This window comes from Zootoca vivipara, chromosome 6 (assembly GCF_965207765.1).
Source record: "Zootoca vivipara chromosome 6, rZooViv2.hap1.1, whole genome shotgun sequence".
NCBI classification, from domain to species: domain Eukaryota; kingdom Metazoa; phylum Chordata; class Lepidosauria; order Squamata; family Lacertidae; genus Zootoca; species Zootoca vivipara.
In genome coordinates, this window is record NC_142589.1 from 58,363,603 (window position 1) to 58,386,015 (window position 22,413).

The window sequence follows — 22,413 nt, forward strand, 5'->3', positions numbered from 1 at the left end:
CCCCCCAAAAAAAAAGAATGGCAGCTGCTATATAATTATGGAATGCTGCTATATAAACAATGGAAATTCTGAGGCGTTGTATTTTGGGAAGACAAAGATGGAACCACCAGCCACCTGGGATCCATTAGACAACACTTTTTCTGAAGGCCTCCTCAGTCCTGGTTTCTGCTAAAACTCTGCTGCAGACTTCTTCTGTCAGTTAACCTTCTACTCACTTGGTCTGAAATCTACTAGCTTTTCATTTTCCTCCTTAAACATGCAGATACTTTATGGAGGTTTAAAAGTTGTTGATGATTAAAGTAAGATATTTTTTTAAAAGACCGTAACTTTCTGGACCAACAGTCTTGATATGGCAGAACATCTTCTCTGTAAGCCAGGGATGAGAACCTGATGTTAGACTGCAACTCCCATCATCCCTGACCATTGGCCATGTTGGCTGGGACAGATGGGAAGAGGAGCTCCATAACACCTGGAGGAGGTTACTCATCCATGCTGGTAAGCCTTTGACTGATAAGAAGGACTTTGTGAACTCCAAACTGACTACCTACCCTCAGGAACTCTCAGGAACACAAAAGCTACTGGAAGGAATTTTTTTATTTTGTTTTTCCTGAATTAGTTTGCTTCACTGTCTGTTCTCTGCCGTGAGGTGCTTTATCACAAAGGTGGGGAACCCGTGGCCTTCCAGCTGTTACCTAACTACAACTCCCATCATTCCTGATAATTGTCCATGCTGGCTGGGGCTGATGGGAATTGGAATTCAACAACTTTATGTAGGGCCACAGATTCCACACCCCTGGCTTATCTTACGCCCAGCCCTCACTGGCTTGTTGGCATAGGAACCAACTCCTAGTGGCTAAGGTCCCTTTGCTGCCACCCCCCCCTCCATAAAATATTTGAGGGTGCCAGGGGCACTCAAGTTGGTGGACATTGCCATTCATATGAGGGAGGGGTGCCACATCTTGTGATTGATTATGTAGGGCCTCCCTACCTGCTTCCCCCCCCCTCCAATATTTTACTCAACTTGGCACCCCTGCTTGTTGGCCATTTATGTGTTGGAGTCAGTTCCAGAAAATTTCCAGATCAGCTATTACCCAGTAATATTTTTCATTGTGCCAAGCAAGTAAAAGCAAGCAGGCAGACTGTTAAAATTTATTATGGGCTGGTAAATAGTTTCGTACTTCTGTATGGGACTGGCTCAGATTCAAAAGGTTATCTTTTCAGCACTTCCGCACCTCCAATTATGTCCAGGTTTATTGTAGCAGAAAGTAACAAGGCTTCTACTCTCCTGGTACCCTGCTTACCAAGCAGTTTTTGGACATCTCACTGGCAGCAGGTAACATAAGCCTTTTCCACCCTGCCCAGGTTCTCTTTCTTCCCTGGCTGAGAGAAATTCTTTTGAGTCTCCCCTCCCTCTTGTTGCAGAAATGTAGTTTAATGTAAACCTAGCTCAGAGGCAGCTTTTTCTCATTTTTAAACTATTTCATATCAATTGCTGGCCTGACATTTGTTTTCTTTGAATTTTGGTTGGGAAACCGGTCTACATTTCTCAGGATATCTCTTTAGGAATCTTGGCAAAGCCTGTGCCGTATCTTTTGAAAAGACTGTAAATGTAAAACAGAAGGGAGATATTAAAAGAAGCATAAACAAGTTTCTTTTTCTCTCATCGTTGCCCCCTGCCGCCACCTCCCCCAGCTTCAGCAAAAGGAGCTATGTGTGTGTTTCCCTTTCTCCTTTGTGGGGGTGTCAGAAGAGAGACAAAGTGGTTTTGAGTGGTGGCACTTTTGGGTACAGAGATCCATGACTTTTTAGCAAGAAGTGGCGAGAGATTGTTCTCAGAGGGAGCACATTATTTTTCACCCCATCAGCTTTGAAACACAATTTTGCGACTCCACTTTTTTAAAGTTGAAGGTGCAAAATGAACTTTCTCTCTTTTGCACATTCATTGCTTCACAGTTTAATCCCCTGGACTACCTATGATGGGGGGGGACCCTGGGCATTACAGTGAGTTAACTTCCCTCCGTGTTCTCTACAGCTGGGTCCAGGCATGTGTTGAAGCTAGAGGGAACATTGGCAACGGCAGTGATGGGGGCGGGGGGCAGTTGAGAAGAAAAGCTTCCTTATGGCATCAGATGCCAAGCTCCATTGTACCACAACAAATTTCATATGGAATTTATTTTCCAAACTAGCGTACCTTTTCCAGAGATGGAGCTCATGAATATATTTATGTTTTTAGACATGGCAGACACTGAAGAACGTTGGGAGGGAGGAGCGATTTAGATCTAACGAAAGGAACACTGAATCATTGGCTGGAGACTCTCTCCATTCCATACTTGAAAGAATTTCTTCGTCTACATGGCTGGAGAATGCAAAGATCAAATGGGGTTGTAAAAGTTAGGGTGTCTTTTTTTGCCACAGATCCACCTCCCCTGCTTTTAAGTTATATCCTGATAATAATTAGCCGGATTAGGTGACATTGCCACCAGATTTCACCCAGAGCAAAAATTCATCATGTAGTCAGGGGTCCTGGTGTGGGTGAAGCATTTTCGGAATTTTGAAGGAAGCAAAAATCATTTTGGCGAGTCTAGTTCTTGGTGGGATTCAGCATATCCTTAACTTGATATTATCCCCCAGAGATAATATGAGTGAAGGCTGTTGGTCCAGCTGTGCTGCTGCGCCTTTTTGCCTTTCACTAGTGCCGTATATGCTCTGAGTGGCAAAGAAACCCCTACATGAAGTGAGCAAAACTGTTTAGGTGAATTTGGAGAAATATCCCAAGCCTTGTCAAAAGAAGAAAAAACAAGTTTCGCTGTGACTTTGAGGCAGCTGCGAGGGCTGGGCTGGTGCGGCTGCAGCAGGCTTCCTGTGTGCCCCGCCCTTCACTCACGGCCTGGGTAGCAGTAACATATGCTCTACTTCTGCTCAGTGCTGCTTGCTTCTGACTGTTTGGGTTCAAACTGTAAAACACAGTGTGCTTTAGCAAAAGCTCTTCCGTTACCTGAAATGCAACCTTTAGCTCTTAATTAGAATTGCAAACAATCTTTCAGAGCTATGTTACCCTTTAACTCCTTGCATGAAGTAGGAACTGCATAAAAGAAAAGGAAAGACGTATCCAACCTCTGCTTGATTAATTCTCAAAAAATTCTCAAGGCCTCATTCACTTTTCTGTTGCACTGCTGCTCCATCAGATGACATCAACACTCCATTCCTGTTCTGAAAGAATATCCCAGAGATAGGCACTCTTGCATTCCCTTTCCACTACAACACTGATGGGAAGCAATGCTGTGGTACCTGTTACAGCAAGAGGCAAAAGAAATATTGTAATACCTTAAAGACAATAAATTTGTTAGTCTTTAAAATGCCACAGTACTTATTTTAATTCTGGAAAGATAATAGTTTTTACATCCGCTTGTTCCTGTTTTAACCTTATCCTCTGCTTAAATGCCTGTTAGGGATTATATATATATATATATATATATATATATATATATATATATATATGTGTGTGTGTGTGTGTGTGTGTGTGTGTGTGTGTGTGTGTGTGTGTATATATATATGGATTCCAGCCATAGCAAAAGATAAAATAATGTGATCAAACCAACAATAGGAAAAAGAACCACAGATTGCTAATGAATAACTTTAATATCTCTTCCAGATGAATTACTCAGTGCTGGTAGCGATAATGGATCTCAAATAACTAGAGATGAGTAATTAATCTGAAAGCTTCTTTATCAGCAGGAACTGAAATGTGTAGTGGAATGCACTTTGCTGGGCAGCATCCAGCAGTTTATACATGTGACCAACATAGACTGTATTATTTTCTTTATTGGGATGCATTGCCATTTCTTGCTGTCACGATTTTTGGTATGAACTTTGTCTGCTGATGGGACGTGGGTGGCGCTGTGGGTTAAACCACAGAGCCTAGGGCTTGCCAGTCAGAAGCTCAGCGGTTCGAATCCCCGCGACGGGGTGAGCTCCCGTTGCTCGGTCCCAGCTCCTGCCAACCTAGCAGTTCGAAAGCACGTCAAAGTGCAAGTAGATAAATAGGTACCGCTACAGCGGGAAGGTAGGGACCCAGGTGGCGCTGTGGGTTAAATCACTGAGCCTAGGGCTTGCTGATCAGAAGGTTGGTGGTTCGAATCCCTGTGACGAGGTGAGCTCCCGTTGCATGCAAGTAGATAAATAGGAACCGCTACAGCGGGAAGGTAAACGGCGTTTCCATGTGCTGCTCTGGTTTGCCAGAAGGGGCTTTGTCATGCTGGCCACATGACCTGGAAGCTATACGCCGGCTCCCTCGGCGAATAATGCGAGATGAGCATGCAACCCCAGAGTCGGTCACGACTGGACCTAATGGTCAGGGGTCCCTTTACCTTACAGCGGGAAGGTAAACGGCGTTTCCGTGTGCTGCTCTGGTTCACCAGAAGCGGCTTTGTCATGCTGGCCACATGACCTGGAAGCTGTATGCCGGTTCCCTCGGCCAATAACGCAAGATGAGTTCCACAACCCCAGAGTCGGTCACAACTGGACCTAATGGTCAGTGGTCCCCTTTCCTTTACCTTGCCTGCTGATTATCGATACAAAGCTATTCTGGGCTTTACTTCTTTATTTTTAAGCCAGAGTTTTTTGTATGCTGCATTTTTGAGGGACAGCAGAATCCAGCATTGGGTGTAGAATTCTTAAGAATCTCAGCTTTGTTTTGTTTTCTTCTCTGTGTGTGTTTCTAGTCCTATGGCAGCAAAGATATCATGGAAAGGGTACAGGCAGTGCCTACTAAAATAGAAGGCAGAAGAGTGGGCGAATAAGACCTTCCAATGATTGGGGTGGGGCTTCATTGCATTGAATAACTTCTTGACCCTCCCCATGACAAGCACAACCAGAATAAATTATACAGATTTTTCTCAATTTGTATAATTTATACAGCTGGCAAAATCCATATTTTTCTTGGTGCAGAATTTTAATATATATATTTAAGCACAGAGTGCACACAGACCTGCCTTTTAGACTGTCCATGAAGCATAGCACTGTTCTTTTCAACACAGCAATGGTTATCTGAACCCCACCATCACTGTGGAAGCCAGATGGTGTAAAGGTCTAAGGACAGAGTATGGGGCCGTTCCCGTTGCATAGGGTTTATAGACTGATTGATGCAATGCTTCATTTATTTGACACCCCAAGTGGGAAAAAGTGGGGGTTCCTGTATTCATGGGTGTATGTGGATGGCGACTCCAAACTAGCAGTGAAGCCAAAGCTATCCAACACATGGGTCGGAAGACATTTTGCCATTGTCCAAGGCAAATAAACTTTTTCTTCCTATTCCCCCCCCCCCCCAAAGAGCAAAGTTGGAGTTGCTTTAAGCAGACAGATGGCTCACAGATGCCATTATTGATGGCCTTGCATTATTAACCACAACCTATGCAGCTTGCAAACTGTAAAGGGATGGTGGTAGTGGGGGAGGTCTCTATAGCTTTGCCCAGATAATAAAACCAGTTGATAGTAATTAATGCATTTATATTGTAGAGCCAAGGGGGGAGGGAATATGAGCAAGTTGTGCTTAGCAACTACCGAGAACATGAAAGTCAGTCTGTAAAGAAATTAAAACCATTCCAGTGTCTCCTGTTCACCCACGCTTACTCACCACTACAGTGAAAACCATTTCCTCTTAATGTATGACCTGACATGCACTAGAAACACATGGGGAAGAAACTGCGCAAACATTCTCCTCTGCTGTAACGTAAAAGAAGCTTGCTGCTTTTCAGATTACAATATTGCAGTGATATCACCAGGTAGTGTGTTAGCTAGGCACACACACACAACTTTATTTTTTAGGAGCAGGGGTGATTTGAACAATCCTGAAGCAAACTTTGGGAGGAAAATTCTCACTAAAATTCTCAAAAATTGAATTTATGTAATATGCCCTTCCCTCTGTAGCTTGTTTTTCTGCCTTTCAAAGTAGTTTTATTTCTATTTGTCTTAAGTAGTGGGAAATCCCCTCCTTTCCACTAGGAGTTCTCTGTCTACAATATTTGGTCCAAGTATTGGTTTGAGCTACGTTCTTGACCACTTGGAAGAAAACTGAGCATGGAAATTCCCAACAGAACTAGAACTGTTGATAACTTCTTAGATAACTTCATAGACTTTCTTTTTGACCCCACTGTTTTCAGTTTCCCCACCCAAGGAAAACACATGCATGTTATTATTTTAGTCTACAAAAGCTAATGCCATCATAAAGTTGTTAGTCCCTAACATGCCATGTGTCCTTGTTTCTCACTATTATGACAATCAAGCACAATTAATGATGTTATCTGTTCATAACCTTTGTGTAGTTCTTATGGAACTATAATAATCAAAGCTAAAGACTGAACTAAACACTCCTCTCACTCTCCCACTTCCCTTCCATCTTCCTCTCTCTTTATACTAGAAGGCAACAAAGCTGAAAGGTAGAAGATTCAGGACAGACAAAAGGAAGTATTTCTTCACATAGAGTACAGTTGGAATTAGTTACTAGAAGATGTAGGGATGGCCACCAACTTTGATATCTTTAAAAGGGGAATAAACAAATTCATGGAGGATTGTTACTCAGTTCTTACTAGCCCTTATGGTGATGTGCTACGCCCCCTGCCAGAAGCAGTGTGCCTCTGTATACCAGTTGTTGGGACCTATAAACGGGGAGACTCAAGGTTGTTGTACTCAGGTTTGTAGGCATCTGCTTTGCCACTGTGAGAACAGGACTAGATGGATCTTTGGCCTGATCCAGCAGGGTGCATACGTTCATTCTTTATAGTCAGTCTCTGGGTTGTACTATGCCAAGTGCTACTCATAGTAGACCCATTAAAATTAATGGGCTTAAGTTAATAATGTTCCTTAATGTCCTTGGATTTACTCTTAGGAGGTCTAGCATTGGCTGCAACCTGCTGTCTCTGCCTCCCATAGGAACTGACTGGCTGATTGACTTATGAGAAAACTTGCTAAGAAGGAAAGTCCTGGAATGGGGGTAACAGAAGTTGTTTGTTCTTCTAAAGCTCCTCTAAGAGTGTTTTCACATAGGAGGTTTCAGTTGGCTTTCCCTAAATTAGCGCATAACGTGAATGTATAACCTACATGGGTGGGAACTTGTATTTCATTTTTTTATTCTATCCAGCATTAACATGGTTCACACAAAGCACAAATGGCATGAGGCATGCTCCTAAGTGCTTTTAAGTGTCTTGCGTGGAAATAGCAAAAAAGAACCAGCTCTTGCAAGACACTCAAATGCTTGTGGTTTTGAAGGAATATATAATGTTCATTCCTACAAGATTGGTCATGGGTTACTCATATTGTTTGGAATTGCTGGTCAGGAGTCATATGGCAACTTGATCTAAAGAAGATTGTTGCATGCTCCATCTAACAGAAATTATCAGTTCTGTGGGCGAAGATTGTGGCATTCGGTTGTTTTGTATGCTGCCTAGTGCAACGTTGACTTAAAATAAAATGAATTGTATGCTGCAGAGCTGTAGCATAGCAACTTAAGGGCCAAGACAGGTGCAGTGGCGCTAGAACCATGTGTCTCAGGTCACTGCAGAATCCCTATAAGCAGGGTGAGGGCTCAGGTGTTTAAAAGCACAATATGGACAACAGAGGGGTGGGGCTATGTCAGCCAAACCCTTTCCTTGTCTATGTTTGAAAGCTGTTTTTCTTCAGTGGGGCTCCATGCGGAGAAGCAATTTCCACTGGAAGAAAATTTGCTTTTTAATTATTATTATTATTTTTAAAAAGAAGTTTCAGTGAGAAACTAATAGGACTTCCCTCTTAGAGGACTGGCTCTATCATTAGGCGGAATGAGACAGTTGCCTTAGGCAGCCGGTTTTGGGTATCACAGGGGTGGCCATGTGTCATAGGACAGTCCTCTATTTGAAGGCTGCCCTGTCCAAGTCTGGTTTAAAGAAAAGGAACTATAAAAAGTGAGAGCAGGAGCTTTAAAGTTGCCCATCAACAGTTTGTCTTCTTCTTTTTCTTTTTTTGGAAATGCATAACTTGCTCCCTTAGGTGTGCTGGCCTACATTCCTCTCCCCATTTTATCCTCACCCTGTGATGTAGTTTCAGCTGAGAGTTGAACCCAGCAGGCTTCATAACCGACTGGGGATTTTAATACAGGTCTCTGCAGCCCCATTCTAACCACTTTTCTGCACTGACCTTACATCTCAAGACTGCTATAGCAATGATTAGTATGTGGAGTGTTTTGCACATTTTGAGCTAGGCCGTGTAAATGTTAAGTTGTTGTCATTACTAGCAAAGCATCCATAATTACAGTGGCAGGTGTATGGAGGGGGGAGTGTCTCCACTGCAGCAATATGCGATAGGTATAACGTGCCTGCCTTAGTTTGGTTGTTGAAATTAAAGCTGGACTAACTAGAGTCAAGGGTGATATGTGGATTTTATCCAAATCTCAAAGTGTATGCCAGCCTTCACCAACCTGGTGCCCGCCAGATGTTTTGTGGACTACAACTCCCATCAGACCCAGACAGTGGGGGGCACCAGGTTGATGAGGGCTGGTTTAGGCTGTACTCCCCCCCCATAGGAATGAATGTCATTGTTTGCTCTGTCCCACAGAACCAGGTGTTTTCATAACCGTCTTCCGAAAGGTACACTGTAGCAGGTTAAACACAGAAGTATGGAGTGTAACCTCCATCTCTCTCACACACTGTGGTTACACCTTGAATGCCACAGTAACTCCAACTCAGCTAACCCGTGGGGTGTTTTCCTAGGTGGCTTTCAGCCAAATAAAACCTTGTTTTGAGATATTTCTAACTCCTTTTTAATCTGAGCCCTTGTGGCTGAGGTCCAATCCAACCCAGCATTTTGTTCCGCTTCTTCCTTGCTATTGTACCTCCTCCGTTTTCAGTCTGGAATCTGCAAACATTTTAGCTGCACGTCCCAAGCATAATGTTTGAAAGAATGTGTCCTTAACACCCACTCCAAAAACATTGTCCCTGGCCCAGAAACACAGACAGTGCATCCTAATGAGGTCCGGGGATAAACACAATTATGTTTATTTATAAAATATACTGTATCAAAGAGTGCTGGAAAATGCACCTGGAAGAGACAGAAGGGAGGCCAAACCACAACTGTCCAGCCATTCCTTGACTGAAACCATTGTGCTGCTCTTGTTGCTTCAACTTGTGGGTTTGGAACAGGCTAGGAAAACAGTCCTTAGCATGCAAGTCTTTGTTGCATTGTCACCTGCGGCTGCGAACAAAACTTGTATGTTTTGTCTATCTCTGCTGACTTTCAGATCTTGCCCTGCCGTTAAAGCTCCACCAAATTCAAGAATGTTTTCCACATTTGTCGCTGCACCTAGTATTTAGTAACTTAGAATTCGAACCTTGGAATAAAATAATCTAGTATTTTCCTCTTTATAATATAGATTGTGAGATAGAAGTTGGTGGCACTCTGTTGCAGTGGTAACGCTCCTACCTAGAAGGCCTGGGGGTTGTATATCCGTCCCATTGCAGTTGTACTGTGGGATGCTGCAAGGCACTATTTTATTCCCAGTGCTGGTCGCTATCTATATGAAGGCACTGGAAGCAGTCATTAGTAGATTTTGGATATTTCTTTGTTATATCGGAATCAAGAGAGGAAACTGTGAATGTCTTGAAACAGTGCTAGAATGCAGTAGTGGGCTGGATGAGTTCCAACAAACGGAATCCTGGTAGGATCCTTCAAACAGAGAACTGTTAACTTTTGTAGCTCCTTTGGTTAGAGCGTGGTGCTGATAACACTGAGGTCGCAGGTTCAATCCCCAAATGGGCCAGCTTCATATTCCTGCATTGCAGGGGGTTGGACTAGATGAACCTTGGGGGTCCCTTCCAACTCTACAATTCTATTATTATTTTCTGACAGCCCTTGAAATAAATGACTGTCCACTGCAAAGTAGGCCACTATGCAATGAAAGGCAGCAGAAAAATATTTTAATAAATTAACCAAGCAGCAATTACATTCCACAGATAAACTCAAGTTTCTGTCTCTCCCACAGCAGGCAAGTGAGGGTCTGTAGCTTAGTGGTATTGCACATCTTTGAATGCATAAGTTCCCTAGTTCAATCCCTGACATCTCCAGGCAGGCTTGGGAAACATTCCTGTCTGGAATTCTGAAGGGCAGCTGCCAGTCAGTGTAGGCATGACTGAGCTATATAAATGGACCAATGATAATGTCCCTATTTTCCAAGGTCCCTACACTCTGTAGCCTCCTAAAGCAGAGCTGTCACCTTCTCTATTTTCCTACAAATGGAAGAAATGATGCTGTTAGCTAAAATGACCTGGTTTCATTTTAAAAAAATCATTTTGGCCCATTGGCTGATTAAGACCAGGATCCAAGTGACAGCATCAATCCATGCTCTTATAGCATGCCTTTCAGACCCAAACCCCAAGGTCTGAGACGCTGAGCCGGCCAAGGGAGATGTACTGAATTGTTGTGGTTAGTAAATAGGCCTGCTGTCGGCAGACTGCACTGTGCATTGCCATAAATAGCTGAGTTTGCAATGCCACCTCTAGAAAGCTGGGTGTAAGCCAGGGGCTAGGATCCCTTTGGGGAAAGCTCAGGCAACAGAGTCCAGGAGAGACAATTGTAAATGGCCTACACTTCAGTATTCCAGAGTGCTGTGGTTAATTTATTTTATTTTATTTTATTAAAAAAATCAAGTCAGACATGCTGCAATCCTATTGAAGTCAGTGGGACTTACTTCCAAGTACGGTAATAGTGTTTTCAGTCTGGTTTGTAAGTTTTCCAATGTGCTGCTGTATGATGCCCAACTTCCTACCTTATGTGTAATTCCTGATGGCTAGCCGTCTTTGCATATGAGCCAGTGAACTCCTCTTTGCTGGGGACAGTTAAGATTTCCTTGTACCTCTTCCTGGCAAATGACTGTCTGTCTCCATTATGGCTTTGGATAATTTTGTGGACAGGCTATGCAAAAGCCTTTGACTGTGTCGACCACAGCAAACTATGGCAAGTTCTTAAAGAAATGGGAGTGCCTGATCACCTCATCTGTCTCCTGAGAAATCTCTATGTGGGACAAGAAGCTACAGTTAGAACTGGATATGGAAAAACTGATTGGTTCAAAATTGGGAAAGGAGTACGACAAGGTTGTATATTGTCTCCCTGCTTATTTAACTTATAAGCAGAATTCATCATGCGAAAGGCTGGACTAGATGAATCCCAAGACGGAATTAAGATTGCCGGAAGAAATATCAACAACCTCAGATATGCAGATGACACAACCTTGATGGCAGAAAGTGAGGAGGAATTAAAGAACCTTTTAATGAGGGTGAAAGAGGAGAGCGCAAAATATGGTCTGAAGTTCAGCATCAAAAAAACCTAAGATCATGGCCACTGGTCCCATCACCTCCTGGCAAATAGAAGGGGAAGAAATGGAGGCAGTGAGAGATTTTACTTTCTTGGGCTCCTTGATCACTGCAGATGGTGACAGCAGTCACGAAATTAAAAGACGCCTGCTTCTTGGGAGAAAAGCAATGACAAACCTAGACAGCGTCTTAAAAAGCAGAGACATCACCTTGCCTACAAAGGTCCATATAGTTAAAGCTATGGTTTTCCCAGTAGTGATGTATGGAAGTGAGAGCTGGACTGATCGCCGAAGAATTGATGCTTTTGAATTATGGTGCTGGAGGAGACTCTTGAGAGTCCCGTGGACTGCAAGAAGATCAAACCTATCCATTCTGAAGGAAATCAGCCCTGAGTGCTCACTGGAAGGACAGACCGTGAAGCTGAGGCTCCAATACTTTGGCCACCTCATGAGAAGAGAAGACTCCCTGGAAAAGACCCTGATATTGGGAAAGATGGAGGGCACTAGGAGAAGGGGACGACAGAGGACAAGATGGTTGGACAGTGTTCTCGAAGCTACAAACATGAGTTTGACCAAACTGCGGGAGGCAGTGGAAGACAGGAGTGCCTGGCGTGCTCTGGTCCATGGGGTCACGACTAAACAACACCAACAACATACTGCCTCCAGCACTAGAGGTAGAGCAGGTTTGTCCTGGACACACCCCAGTAGTATCAGGCAGCAGAGTCAGGTAGCTACTAATGGTCCAACATTGCTCTCTTGCTTCTGCCCCTCTCCTCAACTACAACCCCATTTCCTCCATCAGCAATGCTGCCATCACCTCTTCCCTCTTCTCTTTCCCAGCTGTGTGTGTGAAGGTCCCTCTTCTGCACCCAAAGAAAAGTCTTATATAGGATAGAGGGATTAGGTGGCAAGTGATTGCTGGGGCTGCCTGACACCCAGGGCAATCTGTAGGTTGTGGGTTCACAGGCTTGCCAGGGAGATGCCATGCATAAGGTCCATACAATACTGAAGCCAGCCCCGATTTGACCTGTAGAGGTGGAAGAGGGCAAAAGATCACAATAATTTCTAAGTGTGCATTAGACCCAAGACTTTTTGAAATTGTTAGTATTTCAGGACTGAATTTGAAGTGTTTTTATAATGTTTATTATTATTTTCTAATCCAAATTTTAAAGTGATTTGGGAGACAGTTGTGCTGTTGTGGAGAATACATTATGCAAACATAAATGGTCAATTGTTAGAGAGTGTTTGCCCAGTTGCTGAACCCTGGTTGTCCCTGCTGCTCTGCCAATATGTTTTGGGGAAACTGGGCACCACATACCACTTTTCAAATAATGACACTCGGGGTATGTATGCATTTTCTTTAAGCTTAATAAGAAAATATAATCTGCAATGTCCACATGGACTGATTAAATTTATATGCTGCCCCCCCCCCAATAGTGCAGAATTGGCTTCACATTTTATGCTATATAATTATACATAATTCCAGGAAACATAATAAAATTTGAAAATGTCATAAAGCCCACCGTGCATCATAAAAATGACCCTCTCTATAACCACAAATGAAATTAATCAACACATGGCCTAAAGAAAGAGATATGGTTGAAATAATGCATTGGGTTCAGAAGTCTCAGCTTCTAGTAGCAGACCACCCAAATAGTGTGGGTATGGCCAAAATCTGCCCCACCCATTTTAAGAAGCTGATGGACGAGCAACCCGCATTGCTGCATATCACATGGTATCCACCTCCAGGTTCATTATATTAAATAGCATCTGTGGGGTGTGTGTGATGCAGAGCAGGACTATGTTATAGGAGAATGGGTTTTAACCCTTCATACCTGCTGTAAGGGGCAACTACAGCTGCTTTTTGAGATCAAAGGTTCCATTTGTCCTTAAACTTAAAATATACTTTGTATTCCTTATGATTAAATGTCTAGCTCGGTGTAAGAATGATCCATTTGTTTGAATCTCCCTAATGAAATAAGAATTCTCTCCGCAACAACATCTTATACCGGTAATGGCCAACAGTTTTCAAGCGGTTTTAAATTGCTATTGTTTTAAATTGCTGGCTTTTAATTGTTTCCTGCCCTAGAAACCCTTTTACAGTTGAAGAGCAGGAGAGAAATCCCTGTGCATAAAATACAATAAATGGACCTTGAAGCAGCCCAGGGGGCAGGGGGAAGGGGTGGTGGACAGAACAGCAGAGCCACAACCGCCGCCCTGCACCAGCCAGTGGGGCCATTTCCAGGTTGGGGCCCCTCTCAGAGGTGTACAGAAGCTTTGGATTCTGCAATTCCTTTGCACGCAGCATGGTTCCTGTTGGAACGGAGAACCCTCAGAACCTTTGCATTATCATTATAATCAGTTTCTTAACGCCTGAAAGTGTTGCTTCTCCGAGTGACTTCTCATTTCATCTTGATGTGCAACTGGTATGCTTTGAAACCTCAGTAAAGTTTCTAGAAGACTAAATTGGTTTGATTTACAGCTTTGATTATGTTCATATCGCTATACATCAATGCTAGAGTGGACAATGTGAAATATAATGAGGTGTTGGCCCAAGCAAGGTGGAGATTACTAGGCCTGGAATTCTCGAATAGGTAACAGATGAGCCCATGCCCATGGATAAATGGATAAACCCCATGGATAAATTAGTGATCCTGCCACTGGGAAAGAAAATGCAAATTGTCTCAGCAGTGTCTTGGAACAGCTAGAAGGGCTTTATAGTCTGGACTAGTTTGTGAAACCCAATGTCCTGAGTGTTGCATCCGGCCAATTAAAGGGCCAACCCCTTTTTATGCAACTGTTTTCTAGGCACTAATGCAGGCTTCCTCAGACTCGGCCCTCCAGGTGTTTTGAGACTACAGTTCCCATCATCCCTGACCACTGGTCCTGCTAGCTAGGGATCATGGGAGTTGTAGGCCAAAAACATCTGGAGGAAGCCTTCACTAAGGTTTCAAGCTGTAGGAACTGCCTTACGGGGAAGTTCCTGGTTCTCCAAGAAGCCTGCGGTCCAGTCATAGGAATCCAGTGCCAGAGATGTCTCCTCAGGGAAGTAGAGATGTGGGCTCTGGTGTCAGTGGAGTCACATGAGAAAGACCAAGGAATGAATCCATTTTCTTGGGGTTGCTGCCACAGAAGGACTGTGCACTTGAGGATTCCTGTTCTGCTCTGCTCCACCCTACTCCATAACTCTGTTTTAGGGCCCTATACCGACTACTGCTGATGGGAACATTGATGGTGGTAGCTTCTCAACCACCTTTCCTTTCAGGAGGCACAGCAGAAGGCTCTGCAGCAGATGGACCCCTCCGCCTAATCCTAATACCCTCCAGATCCACCAGCAGTGTTATTGGGTGAGTTGGATGGAATGGTAGAAGATTACAAATATACAAAAATTCCACCAAAAATGAATGGATGATTAAGGTATGACTTTTGCACAACTGCCCAAACTAAAGTCGTGGTGAAATATATATATAGAATGCAAACTTCCGTAAAACACCACAAGTTTTTAAAATAGAAAGTCAGTGCAAATGTTTACAATTGTTTTATAGTTGTCTAGTTTTTATTGTATAGCAGCTTTTTTCCTTGTGTGTGTGTTTTTAGCCAGAAGTTAATTACAAAAAGACAGTTTGTTTTTATTTTACAAAAGCAAGAAACTTGTTTTATGATTCATCTCCTCCAAGGAACTCAAGGTGGCATAAGTTCTTCTCCCCCTTCCCATCTTATCTTCACAACAACCCTATGAGGTAGGTTTAGACTAAGAGAGAGTGCACTAACAGAAGGTCACTCAGTGGGCTTCATAGCAGAGTGGGGATTTGAACCTTGGTCTCTCTTGTCCTAGTCTGATACTCTAACCACTATGCTTCACTGCCTCTTACAGATATCTAAGCCACTGGTATCATCACATGCTGTGGCATCAAGTTCCATTTGTTAAGCTCTTTCATAACAATGTGTAATTTTCTCACAGTTAGAACATACTCTATTTTGGGCCTGATCTGTTCAGTGCTATGCAGACTGAAACTAGTCCCTCTAACCATTTAGCCTTCCTTTCTCTTCCACTGCCACATCAAGCACCTACAGCTGGCTGGAGCAGCTTTAGCAGGATCAATTATCTTCTCCTAATGTGGAAAGTGAGTTTGACATTCAAGGAAGCTTAGCGTCAGGCCAGCCTTTGATTTTTCTCCTTCTCATGGTCAATTAACCTTTTGGAGCAATACCAGGCAACATTTGCTGCCTTGAATTCCACCCTTTTGCTAGAGACCTGGCAAGCTATTAACTCAGACCAGCAGCCATGGAGATGCATTGGGGAAACCTCACACTGAACAACACAGGCATCAGGTTTAACATTTATCCACTGTAGAGAGGGGAATCCCATTCTCTTTCCCACTGTCTTGTTCTTTGCAATGCAACCATCGGATCCACTAGTCAATGAAGCCCGCCACCTAGTGGTTTAATGTTTGGTGGGGGTGGAGGATTCCTTATTTAATATTTCTGTTTGGTTGCAAAATGAAACTTGGGAATTTATAACTATTTTTTCGGATCAAACAAATTGCAATTAATTTGTAATATTTGGCAGTCAGTCTGTCCAAACCTGTCACTTTTATCCTTTTGTATATTTTTATAACACTACTGTTGGCTTTTCCACATGCATTTTATCTTAAGAGGTAGACTTGGGTATCGATTGATTTTGATCTAAACATTTTTAATTGGGTTTTCAGCTAAGCACAAGTTATTTCCTCAATTAGTAAAGAAATACTTCTTTTCCAGGAAAAGTGCTAGTTTACAAAGAAAACATATGTAACACTTACCAAGAAAGCATTCAAGTGATAGCTTTGTCTCTTCTGGTTGGGTTATTTAGCCCACAGGTGGGGAATATTCTGGAGAAAAACAGGTAACACTTTTGCCATGATCTCAACAGGAAGCTAAGTTTGTGAACTCTCACAGACTGCTTCGTTCCCTTAACAGATCTGGCCTTCAGGGACTGGAAATGCTAAACTAGTTTCCCGTGCCTTAGAATAATCAGAAATTGCCATTCATTCCCAAAACTTGAAATATCATTTTACAAGATATTGTACTTTCTTTTGGAAAGCTGCTTGAAGTTCAAAGCTAGAATTTCTTTCCTCCTTCTCATAATGGGCTTCTTTTTGGTAGCATAGTTTTTGTTCTTTTTCCCCTTGAAACTGTTTTAACATGGTTGCAATAATATATATTTTTGTTACGTTAGAAAGCATATGACATGCAACAATAACTTAAAATAAAAAAATAAAACAACAATAAATGATCAAATACCAGAAGAAGAAGAAGAAGAAGAAGAAGAAGAAGAAGAAGAAGAAGAAGAAGAAGAAGAAGAAGAAGAAGAAGAAGAAGAAGTTGTTGTTTCGATAGCAAAATGGTTTCACCTCAACATATTTATTTATTTGTTCTGTTTGGTATGTTGGTCTGTGATTTGGTCTAATTTGGGTTCAGTTTCCAGACAAGATCTTGCACCTGGGGAAAGAGGGTTGGTAAATAATCTCTCATGCATATAGGAGATCCTGGGTTTAATATTTGGCATCTTGTCTCCAGGTAAGGCTGAGAAAGAACATGTCGGAAACCCAGTCAGCAAAAACCCTGCACAGAGACCTATCAAAAGAGCGAGCCCAGCCTCACCTTTACCTCTTCTAGGCTTTGTATCTCACAGGAAGGAGGTATTGCTTAAGTGAACAAGTGCCATTTTCCCCTGGGGTACCTGCTTGCTCACTTTCCCTTTCTGATCTGTGTTCTCTTCTTCTTCTGTGGACTCTGAGAATTCCTCATTCTTTCCAATGCTGTCTATCTCACTTTACTATTCTTCTCAAGTCACATCTCTCTTTCTTCCCTTCCATCTTGGTTCTTGGCCATTCTTATATTTGCTCTTCAAAACGTATATGGCAATAAAACTAAAGGTACCTCCAGACTGTCAGTATCTCGTGGAAGGGATTCTGTCGTGCAATTAAAGTAGTTTAAAGAACTCTGTCACCCTAGCTAAACAAATCCACTTTAAAAAGAAACTTCTTGTATTTAGGAAAATGACAGGAAAATGTAGTGAAAAGTGTAGATGGGAGGAATGATTGGTGGGAAGTTGTGTAAACAACCTACAAGTAAATCAGGATAAATGGTTATTGCCATATGACTGCTTCACAAACAAATCAGAATGAAAGTTCGGTAAAGTTATAGTCCAACCTCCATATAAGATTTGTGCAAAAAAGTCAAAATGAATGCTCAATAAATCTGGAGGGGCCCTCATAATTCTCCTACTTACTCACATTTCAGGCTTTTTCTTTCTCCCACTTTCTGCTTCAGCTTTCTGCCTCAGTCATACTTTGCATCCTCATTTTGTAAGCATCTCTCTTTTTTTCTAGACTGGCTTCTTCAGCCCACTCCTGTTTTTTTCCTCACGGGCTTTTGCTGAAGATTTATTGGACAAGATTTCTTCTATCCACTCTTCACTCTTACTTTCTCCTCCTCAACATTGCATCACCAGTCCCCTTTTTATTTTCTCTTATTCATTTCTCCCCAGAATCTTCATTCCAAGGCATTGGTCTTCAGGTAGTAGGTCTGGACACACTTTTGGGTCTGGACACGATTTTTTGGCACTTCATAAATAACAAATAAAGACCTGCTACAACAAACTCATTAGTAAAAGCTGCTCGTGTTGAATAAGTAATATCATCCCCCAACCCCAAGATCCTTGTGTTGTTACTTAAACGTTTGTAGATTTGGTCTCGGGAAGAATTCCCTGGGGGGAGCCCCAACAACTTACATGCTCCTTGTGCTAAATACCTCCCTTAAAATTTACTCTTTACTACTTGTACTAGATGTGATGGTGCAGATGAATGCATATCTGACTTCTTTCTTGGCTTGGTGCAGCCACGTTCCCCGAACCCACCATGTAAAAGTCAAACTCCACTGTTGCCTTCACACTTACCAAGTCTTATAAAATGAACTTCCCTCAGGGGAGGAAGGAGAGCCACCTCCCCTTGCTTACAGGCAGGCTTCTAACCTGAAACAGCTGTTTACCAAAAAGAATGGACCACCTAACAGAGTTGAATTAAAAAGCCAAACCTCAGCAATTAAACTGAGGGCCTGCCAAAGATGGGCAAATCACTCTTAGCACTGTTCCACGAGAGTTTCCTATGTGTTCAGCCACAACTCTGAACAAGGCAGCCCCTTTTTTATTAACCTGTCAAGTACATATGCATACAAAAAACTGCATTTAACTCCATGTATCTTATGCATAGCTTAATAGGTATTCCTCGCCCATGCATATTTTGATCAATTCTATTTTTAAATATATTTTTATTAACAAATTTAAATTCAAACATTAAACACCAACATCGTCATTTAAGATTCCCTGAATCCTCCGACACCCCCCCCCTTCCATGGTTACCATTATCAATATTTTTTCAACTGCTTCCCTTATTTTATTTATTTATTTATTTTTAAAATCCATTTTTACCATAGTTTTTTTTTTTGGGGGGGGGGTTGGTTGGTACATTACAAGCATTACTCAAATCCTGTCAAAGTTTTTAGTTGTTTACAGTGTTCTCTTAAATACATTATGAATTTTTCCCATTCCTTCTTCCTGGCTTCTGATTTTCCCGGTCAGTTTCGCCATTTCGGCGTAGTCCATCATCTTCATCAGCTATTCTTCTCTGGTTGGTACTCTGTCTTCTTTCCATCTCTGGGCCATTAGTATTCGTGCTTCTGTTGTTGCATACATAAATAGTCTTCCTGCTCCTCTGTGCTCCTAAAATGCCTAGTAATAAAGCCTCTGGTTTTTTCCACAAACATTATTTTTAAACATTTTTTTCAACTCATTGTAAATCATTTCCTAGAATGCTTTTGTAATCTTGCACGGTAAAATGCGCCTTCTTTCTCCTTGCATTTCCAACAAACATTTAAAGCAGTTCTATACGTCTTTGCTAATTTTACAGGTGTTAAGTACCACCAATCCATCATTTTCATGTAATTCTCCTTCAACTCACAGCACACTGTAAATTTATTTTGATCAGTTCTTTTAGCTATAAATTGCATCAGAATATTATGGAAGTGTGGTGGATAACTGAACTGCAGTCCACACATTAACCTGAGTTGAGTGAAGATCAGGTCAATGTGTATCAGAATTTACAAGGCCAGAATTCCTCAGGCGTCTCCAGAGATCATCTTGGTCTGTTTTGGCAATGCTGTTTAGTGGACCTGTCAAAGACTTTTGGATTTCAACCAAGGAACCGCATGGCCTCAGGCTGGCCTTTTTCCTTTTTACTGTTTTAGGAGTTATCCTCATGTTTTAATGTATTTTGTTAAGTTGTCTTGAATACTAGTTATGACAGAAATAACATTTTAAAAGCCCTGCTGATAGTCCAGCATCCTTTCTCACAATGGCAAACTAGAGCAATTGGGGAAATACCTTGATTAGTTCCCCCCCCCCAGTTTAATAAGCAACTGTTGTCTAGTATTGGAGAGGAACACAAATGAACTGGCAGTGCTAAAATATACCACAAATTAACAGGTAAGAGAAGTGAACTGGCTGGTAGATTTTCATGCAATTCAAAAATCCCTGGTCTATCTTAACAGGTCCTGTTATGAATTCAACAAAGCCACTTCCGCGCCTGCGCCGGAGGTGGGGTTGTGGGCTTCCCGACGATACCAATTGCGTAGGGGCTGCAGGTTCAGCCCCTACGCAATAGTAGGTTCCCGCCTGCGTCACCCCCCCAGCAGTCCAATAGGGACAGAGTGGGCAGGGCCAACCCGTTTTAAATCAGCCCGCAGGCGGGAACTCGCCCTTCTTTTATCCCTGTTCGCCGGAGCGAACAAATTCACCCGCCCACCCCCCCTTAAAAAGAGGTTAGGGGGCACTGCTATGGACGAGAGTTGGTTGCCTGGTTAGTCGGGGGCCTGGTAGGACTTTTCCCATACTGGGCTAGCCATGATGGGTTTTTCGCCTACCTCGTAGCATGTTGTCACAACTTAGGTTAGGCGGTTAGGCGTTCGGAAATTTGCATAACAATTAGATGGAGGAGGGGCATGTTACGTCATCAACTGCCCAAATTTGGAGAAGTAATTCCGTTAAAGGATTCCGGGGGCGAGGCTTAGTCCTGAGCCTGGAGTTGCCTGGGCCGTAGGGCACGCCCCTTCGGTGGCCACAGGAGGAGTTCTAGTAGATCTACATCATGGGGCTCCTTTCTGGTGGTTAACTTCTCACGGACTTCAACACACGGGTTGGAGTCGGATTTATTCTGATAGGTTCCAACGCCTAAGCCAATTCCGCTCAACATGCATATTAATAAAGTTGTGGCCTTAACCACCCAATTAAATCTTAATTACTGCGTCATGAGTCTTTTTACATGGGAAGGAGGGACATTGCCACACAATACAAGCTCTAGGCTGTTTGCTAGATGTTTATGCAAGAAACAAGCTAGGAACCAAGTCACACAATTTCAGAATATCAGTGGGGAGTTATGTTACAAGTCTGAGGACACTTGTCAAACGTTTGCTAATTTTTATAATAATCTTTATTCAACAGATCACCCTGAACCTAAGAAAACACAGCTCTATCTGGAGCATGCTGGGTTGCCTATTTTAAGCAAGACTCATAAATTTAGTAAGCAAAGCTTTAACCAGTTGGATAAATTGTGTTGCAGTAGAGCTGTGTACACACTATACAGTGGTACCTCGGGTTAAGAACTTAATTTGTTCTGGAGGTCCGTTCTTAACCTGAAACTGTTCTTAACCTGAGATACCATTTTTAGCTAATGGGGCCTCCCGCTGCCGCCGTGCGATTTCTGTTCTCATCCTGAAGCAAAGTTCTTAACCCGAGGTACTATTTCTGGGTTAGTGGAGTCTGTAACCTCAAGTGTCTGTAACATGAAGTGTCTGTAACCCGAGGTACCACTGTACCACTACCAGGGTTTTTTCATTTCTGTTTGCCTTGAAAGAGTATACCCTTGGGTTAAGAAATCCCTTTCTTGATCCTCACTTAAAGTATAGGAATTCTGGGTTTGGAAACTAATTCCAGATAGTTTTCCTTTACTCACATTCATAGACCATCCATAGTTTTGTGATCCATCTAAATATAGTCAGTATAAGGGATAGGAGGGGAAATGTTTATACTCTGTACGGAACACATTCAGAGGAAAACCCTTCACCTTCCAACAGTTGGAAGACCTATTGGCATCTGTACAAATGGCTTCAAAATCTGTACGGGACTTCACTGTTACTTACTGTATTTTTCCATGTATTAGACGCCCCCATTGATAAGATGCACCCTATTTTGGGGGACTAAAATTTAAGAAAATGGGGGGGAGATGGCACAACTTTTAAAAGCTGTGTCATGGTTTCTATAGCAAAATGGTTCTGCTCATTTCTCTCTATTTTTAGAGGTATGTTATCCTAATACCCAGATTTTCTTTATTTAGATATCATCTCATTGACTCTCTCCGAGGTTGTTAACAACTTTGCAAATCTGTTGTTGTAATTGATCTTATAAGTTTGGCATTTACAAATGAATTATTTCCAAAGTGTGTAATGGGGATACTCGATTCACTTATGTATTCCCCCCACCCAGGTGATCTTTAGAATGGATTGATTGTTTTATATTGGTTTGTTTATTTTAATATAGTTTTTAATACATTGTACTATATTGTTTATTTTAGTACAGTGGAACCTTGGTTCTTGAACTTAATCTATTCTGGGAGTCGGGAAACCATTTGAAAATGAAGGCGCAGCTTCTGATTGGCTGCAGGAGCTTCCTGCACTCAAGTCATACCTGCCAAGTCTCCCGCTGAAAAATGCGGGATCAGCAGCGGGGTAGCACCGGAAGTTGCGAAGAAGCAACTTCCAGGAGCCGCTCTGCCCATGTGTGGGCACTGGAAATAGGGCAGAGCGGCACCGGAGGTCGCTTCTATGCATGCCCGGCGGCCATCTTGGTGGTGGCTGCATGGCGACGGCCATCTTGGTTACAGCCGCCGACATGCGGCCACCACCAAGATGGCCTCCGGGCATGCGTAGAAGCGACTTCCGGTGCCACTCTGCCCTATTTCTGGTGCCCACACATTGGCAGAGCAGCA

The 22,413-nt window shown here is 42.6% G+C and overlaps 1 protein-coding gene across 6 annotated transcripts in view; it reads left to right on the top strand.

Moving 5' to 3' along the window:
• Nucleotides 1–22,413, top strand: part of COL8A2 (collagen type VIII alpha 2 chain) — a 143,878-nt gene that overhangs the window by 71,790 nt on the left and 49,675 nt on the right. The window contains exons 1-2 of one of the 6 annotated variants that reach the window (XM_060275818.2): nucleotides 14,530–14,679; nucleotides 20,871–20,948. The exons of 4 other annotated variants lie outside the window; for them this stretch is intronic. The gene's annotated coding sequence lies outside the window, so the exon portion shown is untranslated. Of the gene's footprint in view, nucleotides 1–14,529; nucleotides 14,680–20,870; nucleotides 20,949–22,413 lie in introns of those variants that run through there. One more of the 6 variants, XM_035117430.3, reaches the window with a different exon arrangement.